Consider the following 13,813-nt stretch of genomic DNA (forward strand, 5'->3'; position numbering starts at 1 on the left):
CAAACTACTAGTGTTCAATAACTTGATCATTTGGCTGCTGGTGGGCTATACCACAAAAGTACGCGATAAGAAAAGAGAAACACCTTTTGCAACATAGCGAATCAAGAACACATCCAAATGAAATGTCCGAAAATTTATTGTGATTTTACTCATTCAGAGAAAATCAAAATGCATTAAAGACCATAGCTAAAGTTTTTCCTTCTTTAAAACAAACAAAAGAACTTCAAATTTTGTACAAAAATTTCATACTTTAACTAGTCGTGAATTCGTACCGCAGAACAAAGCATATCTTCAAACATTTGCAAGGTTGCAGTCTGGCACTAATTTTCCTCATATAAAACTGTTATATCAGTTGTTTAGATATTACTCACAACAGCAACTACTCCTTGATTTCCAAAAGCTCCATTATTAAACATTTATTCTCACTGTTTGGAAAGCGGTGATGTAATTTATTGCAGTGTAAAATATACAGTTTGAAGTTCCATTAATTTCTTCCTTTGCATTTCGTTCACGTAAGTATTGTAAATTAATCTACTGTAATGCGAGTTCTCGACTAAGCAGATTCCTACAGTTTTTCTCGTTTTCACCTCTGATATCGAATTCTGCCAAATTTATAAGTAAATTTTCTATAAAAATGTCTGTGTAAAGCACTTATAGAGGTTCTGTTATAAACAATTCACAATAACAAAGGAAACAAAATTAATAAAAACCCTGATTTCTGAAGTTTTCAGTTTATTACCAGTAAGAATTTCATGAAACATACGTATTACATAGAAAGTGATTTTAGCGAGTAAAATTTCATGAAACATGTAATAGTATTATTTACTAATGCTTCCATGCTCATCTGATTTACATTAAACTCCGGAATTCTCCCGCGTATTCTTTTTGTAAAAATTCGTCGACAGAGAAGATTTGTTTAAATCTGGAACCAATGCCTGGATATCCCAGGAACAGTGGAAGGCAAGGCGGCTGTTGGTTTAAGTGTCAAAAGCCATGAATTTGTAAGTAATATTTCACTTAATAGGTTATTTTATTTTGATTAAATTATTGTGTTAAGCATAGGAATTTAATAGTATCATAAAATAATTGTATTATCTTGATGAAAATAACGCAGTTAAAAATTAATTTATTATAAGATATCCAACAACGAATATAAGGCAACAAAAAAGTGGAAAGGTTAGCAAAATTTCACAGGAGAAATGATTAAAATCGTATCCTAGGTCTTTCAATCTTGAGAATTTTTTTCTGTCGATAAAATGTTAATTGACCGAAATATGCATATTAATTAGTGAACTGGAAAGAACAACTCTTAAGTATTCTTTAATAGCATAAAGTAATAAACAGGAACAGGATAAATGTTTTGGTCTTCTGTACTTTTGTACTGAGAAGAAAGTTTTTTTTTTTTTTTTTTTTTTTTTTTTTTGCAATGAAGTTACATTTTTAGATCAGCACTTTTAAAGACAGAATATTTTTTCAAAAGGTAAAAGTTTGTAATCCGTTTTTATGATAAAACGCAAATAAAAAAAATTGTCTACTTATCAGAAATAAGTGGCAATATTTTCTATCAGTGTAATTCAATATCTACAAATATCAGATTCAGTGACTGTGTAGCACATATTTTTTACAGTTTCAGAAATTCAGAAATAAAACAAAGGTAAATAGTTTTAATTTAATAAATATTATTAAATAAGTGCTAAAATAATTTTAAATATAATTAAAAATATTATTTTTTCATTTTGATATAAAAAAATTAATTATCTACATTTAATGAATTACTAGAATGGTCACAACGTTTAGGCTTCGAATGTAAAGCCATATCTAATGACAAAGAGCCTCTAAAGACACTCGAATATCTGAATGCCAAACCGAGAACATGGTGATATATAACTTGCTTATATAACTTATATGCTTTCGAGGATATTATCTACATGTCATAGTATTATTATTACTATTTCAACATCATTTTCTAAATCATGTTGGAAATAGTTTTGTCCGTTCACTGCAGGTTGAATGGAAAATGCTAGGCATAGAGAGCATGGCATTTAGAAACATATTTGGAACTAAGTTTACATTCGCCATAAACTAGCATCGTTCTGTACAACAATTTATATGTCTTCCGAAAGAAATAGTGAGTTGCCACTTCTAGTTGCAACAAAAATTGAAACGTATGAATATTACGACAGGATAATCAGCCCTCATCTCTGAACTAAGCAACATTTGATAAGTATTCTTAAAACAAAATTGACATTATCTATACATGAAATTCATAATTTTTCAAGTAAATATTTATTTGTTTTAAGAGTCTGGACACTGTTCGCAGTTTATGCTTATGGTAATCAGAAATAATTTACACCTTTTCTTCCTTCAAAGAAGGAAATATTTCTGACAACAGAGATATCTCTGGAAGATTCAGATGAAGTATTTTTGAAATGAGAACCTTAATTTCCCCCTGACCGTTCAACAAAACTTTCCCTTTTCACGCATTTCACACCCAAACTGACTAACGATCACCAACTAATGCAGAAAAAACGCTCACTTGAAGCTAGGATTTCCTCTTTATTTGACAAACAAACAGTAAAGGTTCAAATGCTAAGCTTGAAGACACTTCGAAAATCTTTCAAGTGGAACAGATAACTTCAAAATAGCCAAAGAAACTAACGTTCGACTATCATACTTAATCGGCCGGAACATATGTAAGATAAATTATAAATCACGCATAACAGTTAACATATTTATGATTTAACACTTTGCGGTAGCAGAAGAAATATGGAAATAAAGTAATTGTGAAAACTTCCGTAACTAAAAATGCATAATCTAATTATGCTACTTATTGCAGCGATAAAAATATTGAGAAGTTTATTGAGGGCAAATTCATTTGACAAGATTCACGTCATATTCCTATAACGGAAGCGCATGACCACATATACTGTACAGTGCATTAAAGGTTAATGACATGTGAAACCTCCCTAAGACGACCATTCACGTTTCCAAATGACTTCTGGATCTCTCTAGGGTGGAGAAGTGACATTCAATATTAATATTTATTTGTTTTCTTTGAAATACTTTTCAGCGGTCGTCTACGGAACGTGATAGCAATGAGTGGTTTCACTGTTATTTATCACTGGTAGAATCGTAATATTAGTCGTAAAATCTCGAAGAATCTTGAAACAACCGTTTATTCTTCCTGAATATATGCTAAACATGACATATTATTAGCCGGAAGAGGCTCATCTCAAATTTATGAGAGAACATAATTTGTTTACACTGACTTATACAGTCATACATAAGAGAGAATGTCGGGCTTCCAAAGTAATGGAGAATCGAAAGAAATTTTTAGAGAGTTCTGTTGACATTCCTGGTGTCCGCTTATTTCTCGAAGTTCTTCCCTCGAAACGATACGCTAATTTAGGCGATTGTTTACATAGAATGTTGAACTGGTACAAAAGAGGCTTTTAAAAGACGATAGCATGAGATTACTAAATGAGAATTTAGTGCAATAAATGGTGGTATGCGCCGAAGAAATGCGGAGAAAATAACGTAAGAGAAAAGCACTGTCGTACAAAACCTTTGTGGGAGAAAAGAAATCTAGGTGAAAACATCGAGGTAGAAAAGAAAGCGGTGCAAAAACTCGTCTTTCTAAAACACCGTCACGCAAAATATCGGGGAAAAAATAAAGTACTCACAAATCATCGCAGGATGATGATGACATCACAGACATGTATTTCCCGACTATAAAAATTTTAATTGAATTTTGCATAATGATTTGTGAGCACAAGAAGAAGTAAGTAATATTTTCAGGCTTATATTTCATATTTTTGTTTTAATTATTAATCTTTTACTGAAAAAAAAAAAAAAAAAAAAATTGAACTTAAGCGTTCAAACTCTGGAAGCTATTAAAAATTAATGCTATGCATATAAATTAATATAATTTTAAACTTATTCTATAAACTAATAAACGTCATTATTTAATTAACTTCTCTTATAAAGACGTATTAGATGATTTTCATGAAAAAGATTACTAGAAAGACGAACTGCTATACCAGGGCAACGAAGATGATGCTTATTAAATTTCACAACGGATTTCCTAAGATCCCCAATATGCAGTGCGGGTGGAAGAATGAAAATCCATTTCACATTTTCTGAAACCAGGACGAAATAGAAATGTTCATTTATCTGAGATGAAAAGAAAGCTTTGGGTATTTCTTTGCTAGCACCCATAAAGCCCGTCCCAAAGCCACTAAATGTTTCCTTTGTTTTCCTCTCCTCGCTATAAACTGCTTTAATATCATAAGGTTTTTCTTCCGCTTTCTTACAATGCCTTTGTAGTGTAGTGGTCAGCACGCTGGGCGCGTATTTCAGAGGTCCGTGGTTCGATTCCCGGCGAGGGCGTTGCTCATTTTTCATCTCTCCTGCTTCCAAAATACTTAATGTAGTTGCAATGCTTCCAGACAAGCGTTAGAAGAAAAATCTTCAGCGACTTCAAGACGAGCTTCTCAACTGGAAAGCAAATAAAAATGCAAACATATCCTTTGAAGACAGCCCAAGGCCTGCTTTGTGTTTTATCATGAATGGGCCCGGCAAAATCCATTCTAACTCGAAGAAATGCTCGTGAAGCTGTAATTCTAGACGATAGTTGGTCAGCAATTATTTGTCTTGCAACTTGGGCGCGATGTCTACAACAAACAAGACAATTTTTAATGATTTTCTAATCTCAGATCTAGCAGCTACAATCCAAAAATTGTGTTCTTTTTATAGAACGTGCTGGAGGTGCTTGCAAATATACTTGGTGATTAAGTCTAATGATGAGCTTAGAAATTAAATGATTTTGAGGAATGAGCATGGTATACCTTTGATTTTCCAAAATATTTAAATTCCTTATTCGCCTTCCAATAGAATAATTCCCTTTTCATTAAGGAGAGAAGTTAAGGATAGTATTCAGTTGTTGGATTTCAAAGATTTTTCACTCTTTAAATCTGATAATTCGTCAAGAAATTTAGAATGTTGAAATTTTCTTATTGTGGTACAGCTCGCATTATTAGTTATTTCACTAATAAGAAATCCTTTTTCTTTAGAAGTGAGCTGCAAGCCGTTTTTGATAAATGTTAAAGAATAAGCAACGATACGGCATAATTTTGACAAAGATGAAAATTTTCAAGGAAAGAAAAAAAAAAGGGAGGGAAGAAAGAAAAGAATCATCACCAATTGTAGCGAAACTGCAAATAATGAATTTCCTTTCTTCCCTACTTCTTGACTTTTCAATCTGATGAGTATTTGTTCCTCTAGTACTGATTCCGGATAATACACTGGTTTCCAAAAATTAAGGAAAAATCACAAAATGAGCGATAACTCGTTCAAATATAAGCCAATCCGTATACAATTTGAATATGTTGTCAAATAAGAATTGCTAAGTAAAACTGCAATGTGCAAATTAGAGGCGTTGCAATCAGAATACATCATGTGAGAGAAGCATAAAATTGCATGTTGGAGAGTAAGCCTGCTAATTTCGCTGCGATATTGCGATAAGAAATCTGGGATAGCCAATTCGTAACAATGGCTTCCAGGCATCATTTGCCAAAAGAACTGCGATGGAGAACTATTGGAAGACTAGAGGCAGTACAAAGTCAGATGGAAGTGGCCAGATGGCTAAATGTGAGCCTTTCTGTAGTTCACAGAATTTGGCAACAATTTCAAACCACAGTTTCGGCATTCAGGAGGTTTAGCCAAGGACTATGACGAGCGCCGATGACCGATATTTGTTGTTACGCGTACGAAAGAATATTAGTTATTCTAGACCTCAACTACGACTCAACTCAGATCCTCCCTTGCTGCAGCCACCGGAAGACTAGTGTGAACATCAACCGCACGTAGAAGGCTTCACGAAGGAGGTCTGTACGCGAGGCGACCAGCCATTTGCTTACCGCTCACGTCACGTCATACAGGGGAACATTCGAGGTGGGCACGTCAACATGTCCACCGGAAGGCTGATCAATGGAAGTCTCTTCTCTTTACGGATGAGTCCAGATTGAGCCCCCAAAGATATATAGTAGGCGTTATTTGATTTGGAGAGAATTTGGAACTCGTTATCATCGATCACACATCTATGAAACAGATGCATACGGAAGAGTCGCTTGTTTGGGGTGGTATCTCTTCGGGTTGACGCACAAACCTCCATGTCTTTCCACGTGGAATCATGAATGCTCAGGGCCTGTAGAGAAGCAGCCTTGATGCTTATGTGCGCCTTAATGCCGAGACAATAGGTAATAATTTTCTCCTACAGGAAATCAATGCAAGACCGCACAGAGTGATTTTCTCCAGCATTGTGGGTGATTTTCTCCAGCAGCAAACAATGCAGCGCAGAGTGAATTAGCCCGATCAACGGATTTAAATCCTATCGAGCATGTTCGGCATGCGTTAGGAAGACGTATAGCCACTCTCAGTCCTCCTCTTCAGAGCCTTGCAATTGCTTTGCAAGAGCAATCGTTCTCACTTCCTACGGAAATGGTAGACTGGATAACTGACAGCATCACACATCGCTGTATGTGCTGCATTGCTATAATACCATAATTTTCTGGCAATTTCTTTTCATGTTATTATATGCCTTACTATGTGCTGTAGATAGCGGGTCAGTTTCATTAAATTCTACTGTAACTTGAGTAATCGTCATTTTTTCCTTAATTAACGATAACCAGTGCAAGGAAGGTACATTGAACCATTGATCGCAATCAATTAATTCATTAGGTAATCCTCTACTATCATAATTAGCAGGATTCTTTTTTCATCTCCGTGATTAAGAGGTAATCCAGAATAAAGTGATAGTAGAATCCGACCATGCAAAATAATTACTAGCAGGAACATTCAAACATTTCATAACTGCCTTGAGCAGATTTGCTAACAATAGTGGAGAATATGATTCTAGCTTTGATAAAGATTCTGCAGATTAAGTGATGCAATTATTGCTTTTGTACATATCAATGACACTAATTTCTTCTTCAGAAAAAAGGTTGTTCCTTAATAACGTCCAGTTGAATAGCATTTTCTTCAAGTTCTTGTGGCAATTCTTCTTATACATCAGGTACGTTAGATGACAATTTCCGCAGTACGAAACCGCATTTATGCATAAGACTACCTATAACATGTATTAAATTTTTGGTAGCAATTCTTGATGCAGCGCTTGTTAAAAGATCAACATAAAAGTCGGATTTGACTACTTCCGAAGCTCTTGAAAAATACTTTTATTCATCTAAAGCTAATTGGTGAACAGAACAAATTGATAAGAATAATGCAGGGAAATTACATACGTCACCGCTAAGTGTCGATATACTTGAAAACGTTCATTCACATTATTTTGTTTTCAAAGAATGGACTTGGATATAGTATCTTCGTGATGTACACGTCTTTATTTATACATTTTTTCTATATCTGCGTAGACAGCAAGAAGATATGTTCTAAATGTGAAGAGAATGTCAAATAATTCTGGCTGAATTTTTGGGCCTACGTGCAGCAGGTTATTAAGTGAATATCTGCTGGATGTTTTGCTGCTGAGTTAAATACAACCCTTAATTCAGTGCTAGTGCTTGATGAGTTTTATTAAAATGCTTCTTACACTTTACTTCGGATTTCGAGAGAAAAAATTTCTTCCGGGGCTGTTTCGAGAATCCGAAATTTCTTAATTCATGCATTAGTATTTAATTCTAAATTACGATTTAACGATACGCAAGAGTTCACATAATTAAATAATGCTGTTCCTGAAATGATCCAACCTAATTTCGAACGAACAGCTGTTGAAAGTTCTTGGTTTCGTTTAATTGGTTGGCCCAAAACAAGTAACATGAAAACATAGACTCCTAGAAGAATATCTATTGAAGCAGATTCATAAAATGTAGGATCCGCGAAAACTAGATCATTGAAAGAGTTCACAATATAATGGTAATGACATATGCAGTAAGTTTCCACAAACTTAGTCTATAACAAAAACAGAAGTTGCAAAGGAAGGTTTTAAACCAAAATGAGGAGAGAAAGTAATCTCCATTTGTTTTAGATTTTGTGCGATATCAGCCAAGTACGGTGGGTGAGGCAGTACCTCCCAACCCAATTAATTAATTTTTTCCAGTGTTCATCTTGCACAGTCCGGTCTTGCATTGTCGTATTAACAGAATGACGCCTTTTCTGTTGAGAATCGCCGGATATTTTTCGATTAAAGATTGGTTCACTCGATCCAATTGTTTACAATAAAGGTCTGCATAAAAGTTTGTCCAGGTTTCAGCAATTCAAAATGGACAATTCTGCGAATACTCCACCAAACACACAGAAGCGCCTTTTTGGAATGTAAAACCTATTAAAACTGCTTTTTGCGTTTTGGATTATTATATAGGACCAATTTTTCATCTCGAATAATCAAACGATCAATACGTTGCATGGGATGAATCGGTTTCCTTTGTTCTCTTCGGACAGATTATAGGAGACCTAAACATCTGCTCTGCTTATTTTTCCAATTTGCTTTAAATATTCTTGGGTGGTCGACATGGTTATGGGTATTTGACATGGATTTGCTTATATTTCTGCCCTAAGCATGTCGTTGTCTAATGTTGTTGGTCTTTCTGATCGAGAGGAGTCAAAAGAGATCAAAATTATCGGATTAAAACTTGGAAAATCATCTTTGGCATTTACGAACGTCTAATGCGCGTGGATAAACAACGCAAATGCCTTTGGTCGCAACTTTCGCGTTAGTACCCTTGCGAAACTCAAAATGCATACAATGACGAATATGCTGTTCTGATATTTGGCTGGCCAATTTACCCCAAATTGCAAAAAAGAAAGTTTAATATTGAATTATTTAGAAGTGAGCAAGTCACAATAACCTTAAAATGACTTTGGCATGCCTTCGAGATACACAACGAGCTGACAAATGACAATCAAATATGCGCAGAAACGATGTTACTTTCCGGTCCCCCTGTTATTTTTCAAGATAAAAGTTATTTTGCATCCGTAATGTTAATTCTGGTCACCAGTGTACAGAAAAATGTGTAAATTTGTTTTTAAGTTTTACAGATCGGGGAAATTTCATTCCGTTTTCAACAACATCTACTATACTATTCTGGATGACACAGGCTAGATCAGATTTCATTCAGACACTTAGCACACCCCTAAAAAAATCATACTTTTTTAAAGCTGGTGATTATACAATCCGTTTATCAGGACTATGCTTAACTTAACTAAATTCCCTGAATGAGGATCCAAACACATCGAAAGCACAAAGCATAAGCATCATAGTCTGAGATTTTATTTTTAATCGATAATAATTTTTTCTGGTATTTCATTTCTGATATCGAATGATTCCTACATGCAAAGCTGAAATTCACTCGTCCAGTTTCATAAAGGATGAAGGACTTTAGTACTTGAGGAATTATGATTTGTTAAATAAGTGGATTAACACACTTTTTTTTTTTAGTATTAAGTTTTTTTAGTAAGAAGTATTAATCCCGAAATTTAAGAAATAAAATTCTTGTGAATACGGATTACATTTTTCTCGTAAATCTCGATATTTCTTATGCCACGATTTTTAGTCCAATCACTATAAGCCTAATCACTAAAATCACAATCACTAAAATCACAATCACTAAAATCACAATCACTTTACTGTCATTATTTTTAACTATTAAATACTGCAGTGCCCAATCACTGCAATATTTAATAGTTAAAAATAATGAGAGTAAAGAAACTAAAATTCACTAACAAATGGATTTACTGGTACGCTAATGAAAATTACCAACAAGAATCTAATCTTTTAGATTAAATTCTTAGATACCACTGTTTATTATGTTTCTTTGCCATTGCTATAATTAGCTTATATCAGGAAGATAACGGAACCTAATGGTAACAAACTGATAATGATACAAGATGTATTATTTTACTTGCTTCGTAAACACAAGATAATGCTTGTGTTACGAGGCCCTAATTTCTTATTGGCGACAGCTTCTTAATTATTATAACATAGCAAATCTGGTTTATTAATCTATGAGTATTAATGCCATTTAGGGAAAAACAGATCTTAAAAATATTTTCATTCATAGTGAATCAGAGAAAATACGTATATAACTTCAAGAAAATTTCGGACAAATCTAACATAAATACAAGAGAAACACGCCAATGCGACAATCAAAATCGCAATAACAACCTTGTATTTAGCGTGACGTATATTAAAACACTGAGTTACTTTACGCTAAATACAAGGTTGTTATTGCGATTTTGAAAGTCTAACATAAATTCATAAATCTAGTTTGAAACATCTACCTAGACGTTATACATTTCTACATTAAATAAGCGCACAGGCTAGTTTATCATCACGGCAATAAAAAGGGACTCATTTTTCTTTGTAACGTTTTGCTTTAAGTAGATTTGCTAATGTGGTTTTCGAATTTGATTTTGAACAAAAACCTGCATTCCAACATCATTTATGGTTTTTTTCATAAACCTGATCAAACTGAGACGTGAAAACGTATTCTTGATTTTACATTTGAGTGTGTTCTTTGCAGTACTTTTACGCCTTGCTTCATTTCGATTCACTGAACCAAGAAGTAACTTAATGACCACTTACTTGTTGCCCTTTATCGTGTTGGGACTCTATGCACATTTCTGAACAATAGTTCTGAAACAGCCTATACTGGAGAATGTTGAATAACTACGTTTACAGCGGAAAAGGACAATCATTCAATTATCCAAACTTTGGACGCAAACGGACTTTTGGACCTTTAAACGCATACCTATAAAATCAGACCTAATCTAGTTGAAAAAAATTAAATGGGGATTAAATGGGAAATGGGCAAAATTCGAACTTCACAAAGTTTGCATTTAACGTAAATCTAAGTCAACAAGTGCTATCTAGAAAAATGGCACTATCATTAATATATGCAAAAAAGTATAAAAAGTTGGCTTTTTAGTGTCCTTTTTCATTCTGAGTATTAAGAAAGACATTTAGAAGAAACAGAATTTTGCAACATAGCTGACAGCATTTTAATTATAGCAAAGAAAGCTAAGAGCTATAACTGGAAGAGATTAATTAGATCTTCGATTATTTTCGGCACAGAATTGGATGGCAACATAAAATTAACTACGACTTGGCCTCATGGTGAGAAAAGGAACGGCGAGTATGCCTTCATGAAAAGAACTTCATAAATTAATGGTACTAAGAGTCACGAGACCATCAGTATTAAAATCACAGTACAAGTGGTAGTATTTACAAAAGCAGAACGCTTTACATTATACTGATCCAAAAATATTCAAAATGATTTAAAGTTATACCACCAGTTTACTTTGCTATGAATTACTTAACATTACACACTTGAAATGTATAACATTAGGTATGTGTATAACTTGTGCATTCTTTTAAAGTATAACAATGAAAAAACATTAGGTAAAATTCATAGCCCTCCCAAAAAATCTTGCATTAGTCTGGCATACAGATTATTAAATTAGGACACTTGATTAGAGGACAGAATTTACAGTTCTGTCAATAAGTTTAGATATTAAGCATTTTGATATATTAAGTTTATGGTAGAACTGAGTTTTTATATCAGCGTAACTTTTAACAATTTTCTGACTGAAATCTGTTGGAGATCAGTAACAGTTTTTTGACTGAACTCTGTTGGAAATTAGTAGTAAAAAAAAAAAAAAAAAAAAAAAAAAAAAAAAAAAAAAAAAAAAAAAAAAAATTAATATGCTTTATAAATTAAACAAGAAAAAGCACAGAAAGTATTGATAAAGACAAAAGTACCTTATACTAGAATATAAGTAGTTGTTAAATTCGTAAACTAAAACTAAATACTAATTTAATACATGTTCGGCGTGTTATTGTATCTTAAGACTAAATATTTAACAGGTAAATAAAAGGCTAATTATATCCCCCCTGAAACTACGAAATCCCGCTGTGGTTGAGAACCACTGCATTAAGTCATTTAGAAAACTTTCGGTTAATTGTTCAGCCTCGTATTTGATACATACTTTCAGAGATAGAAACAGACAAAGCGTGAATTAGAATTTAACCGATTTAAAAATTTCTAATCTTAGTTCATGCATTGATTGATATCGATTGAAACAATATTATCAGTTTTAGCTTGTTTTGCGTAGAGATGTGCTATTCGTTCGCAAACTGGTTCACTGAGCAAGCGAAAGCTTGATTGGCGAAAAAAGAGAGGCGGCTCTTTTAGCGTCCATCCCCCGGAGGTCGACATAGACAATTCTGCGAAGCTACTAGCTAAGGATCTGCACCTAGGCAGTCTCGGCCACGGGGGTATACAAATTATGAACCTAGTGGTTCTAAAGGCTTCGGAAAGGTCACTTATTGGCCAGCCCGGGGTCTGGCAAGTCCTAGTACAGAGCTGAGGGCTCTAGTAACCCAGGGTGGCGTTCTCGGGCACGCTGGGTAATGTCCCTCTGCGACGGGCAGCCCAAGCGACTGGCAGGTAGCAAATTATAGTCGACAACCGGTGTCTCAAAAGCGACGCGTCCATTTCTCCAAGGTGCGAGGACAGGGGTTGAAACCATGTGCCTGGTTTTGAGGGGTGAAGGAACTCTTAGTACCATTAATTTAGGCGGAAAAAGGAATGCCCAAATTATTGTTGTTGTTAGCGTTCACCCAGAAAGCTCTTAATGGAAGCGTACTTGGAAAATTCGATTCCCATTTTAGGGTAGAAAAGAATGTTTATCCACCCATGGTTAAAACTTTGTTGAATTTTTATCATTTCCCAGTTTTTTGAAAATACTTTTATACGTTTTATAGAATCTCAAAACTACAACTGAAAGAAATCAGTTCACGGAGTTAGCGTTGAGTCGATGCTTCTGATCCCGTTGCTCATTCGATTCTTTTCCCTCTCTGCTCCATTCTTGCTAACCATTTTTGATTCAGTTAGTGTATATGACCGTCACATCTAGGTCGAACAGTAATTACTCAGAATGTCATGGTTTAATGTCTGAAGGTCTGATGGAAATTTGTTTTAGTTATAGACATAGTCAGTTTAATTTGCACAGATTAGTAAGACTTTTCCCCTAGTAAGAACGAAAGACATACTATATTATTTGCGAAAAGTACATTTGGGCGGAAGTACTGTCATGGTTACTTACAACTTGAGTAAGGAGCCATATTTATTACATACTCTTCAAAAGAAAAAAATATGCTAACAGACACAAGAATGAAGTACTAGGCCACTAAATTTGTCCTCCCACCAATGAAACGAGAAATCCATTTCTGCTATGAGATAATAATGCTCGCCTTTATTAAGAGAGACTAGTAGAGCCAAGTCATACAATATTACATGCGAAATTGCCATCTAAATTTTGTGACCATATTATTACCTACCATATGTAGTGTGAACTCAATCATTCACATTTGAACTTCGATTTCTTAATCGTCATTGAAGTCGCGTATCGAGTTCTTAAATTTTCGTCGAGCTAATTTTTCGTCGAATTTTCCATCTCCTTTGACGGCGGACAACATGGGTGAGGATGCTTTGGCCTTCCTCTTCCCTGTTACTTGTATGTCATGGTTTAATGTCTGAAGGGCTGATGGAAATTAGCTTTAATTATAGACATATTCAGATTAACTTGCACAGACTAGTAAGACTTTTCCCCTAGTAAGAACGTCGGATTGTGCGTTGAATTTTTCACCAAGCTTGTAATTTGCCGTGACATAAATTAGTTAAAAAGTAGTTACAAGTTACTCAGTTATTCATCATCTTTCCAAGACGACCTCGTTTTGCCACGTGCTGATATTTTACTTTGATGGGTGATGAATTTATATTTTCTCTTTTACAAGGTCATA

The sequence above is a fragment of the Stegodyphus dumicola genome, chromosome 9, assembly GCF_044657685.1.
Source record: "Stegodyphus dumicola isolate Sdum_Otavi_A_Nest chromosome 9, ASM4465768v1".
NCBI classification, from domain to species: domain Eukaryota; kingdom Metazoa; phylum Arthropoda; class Arachnida; order Araneae; family Eresidae; genus Stegodyphus; species Stegodyphus dumicola.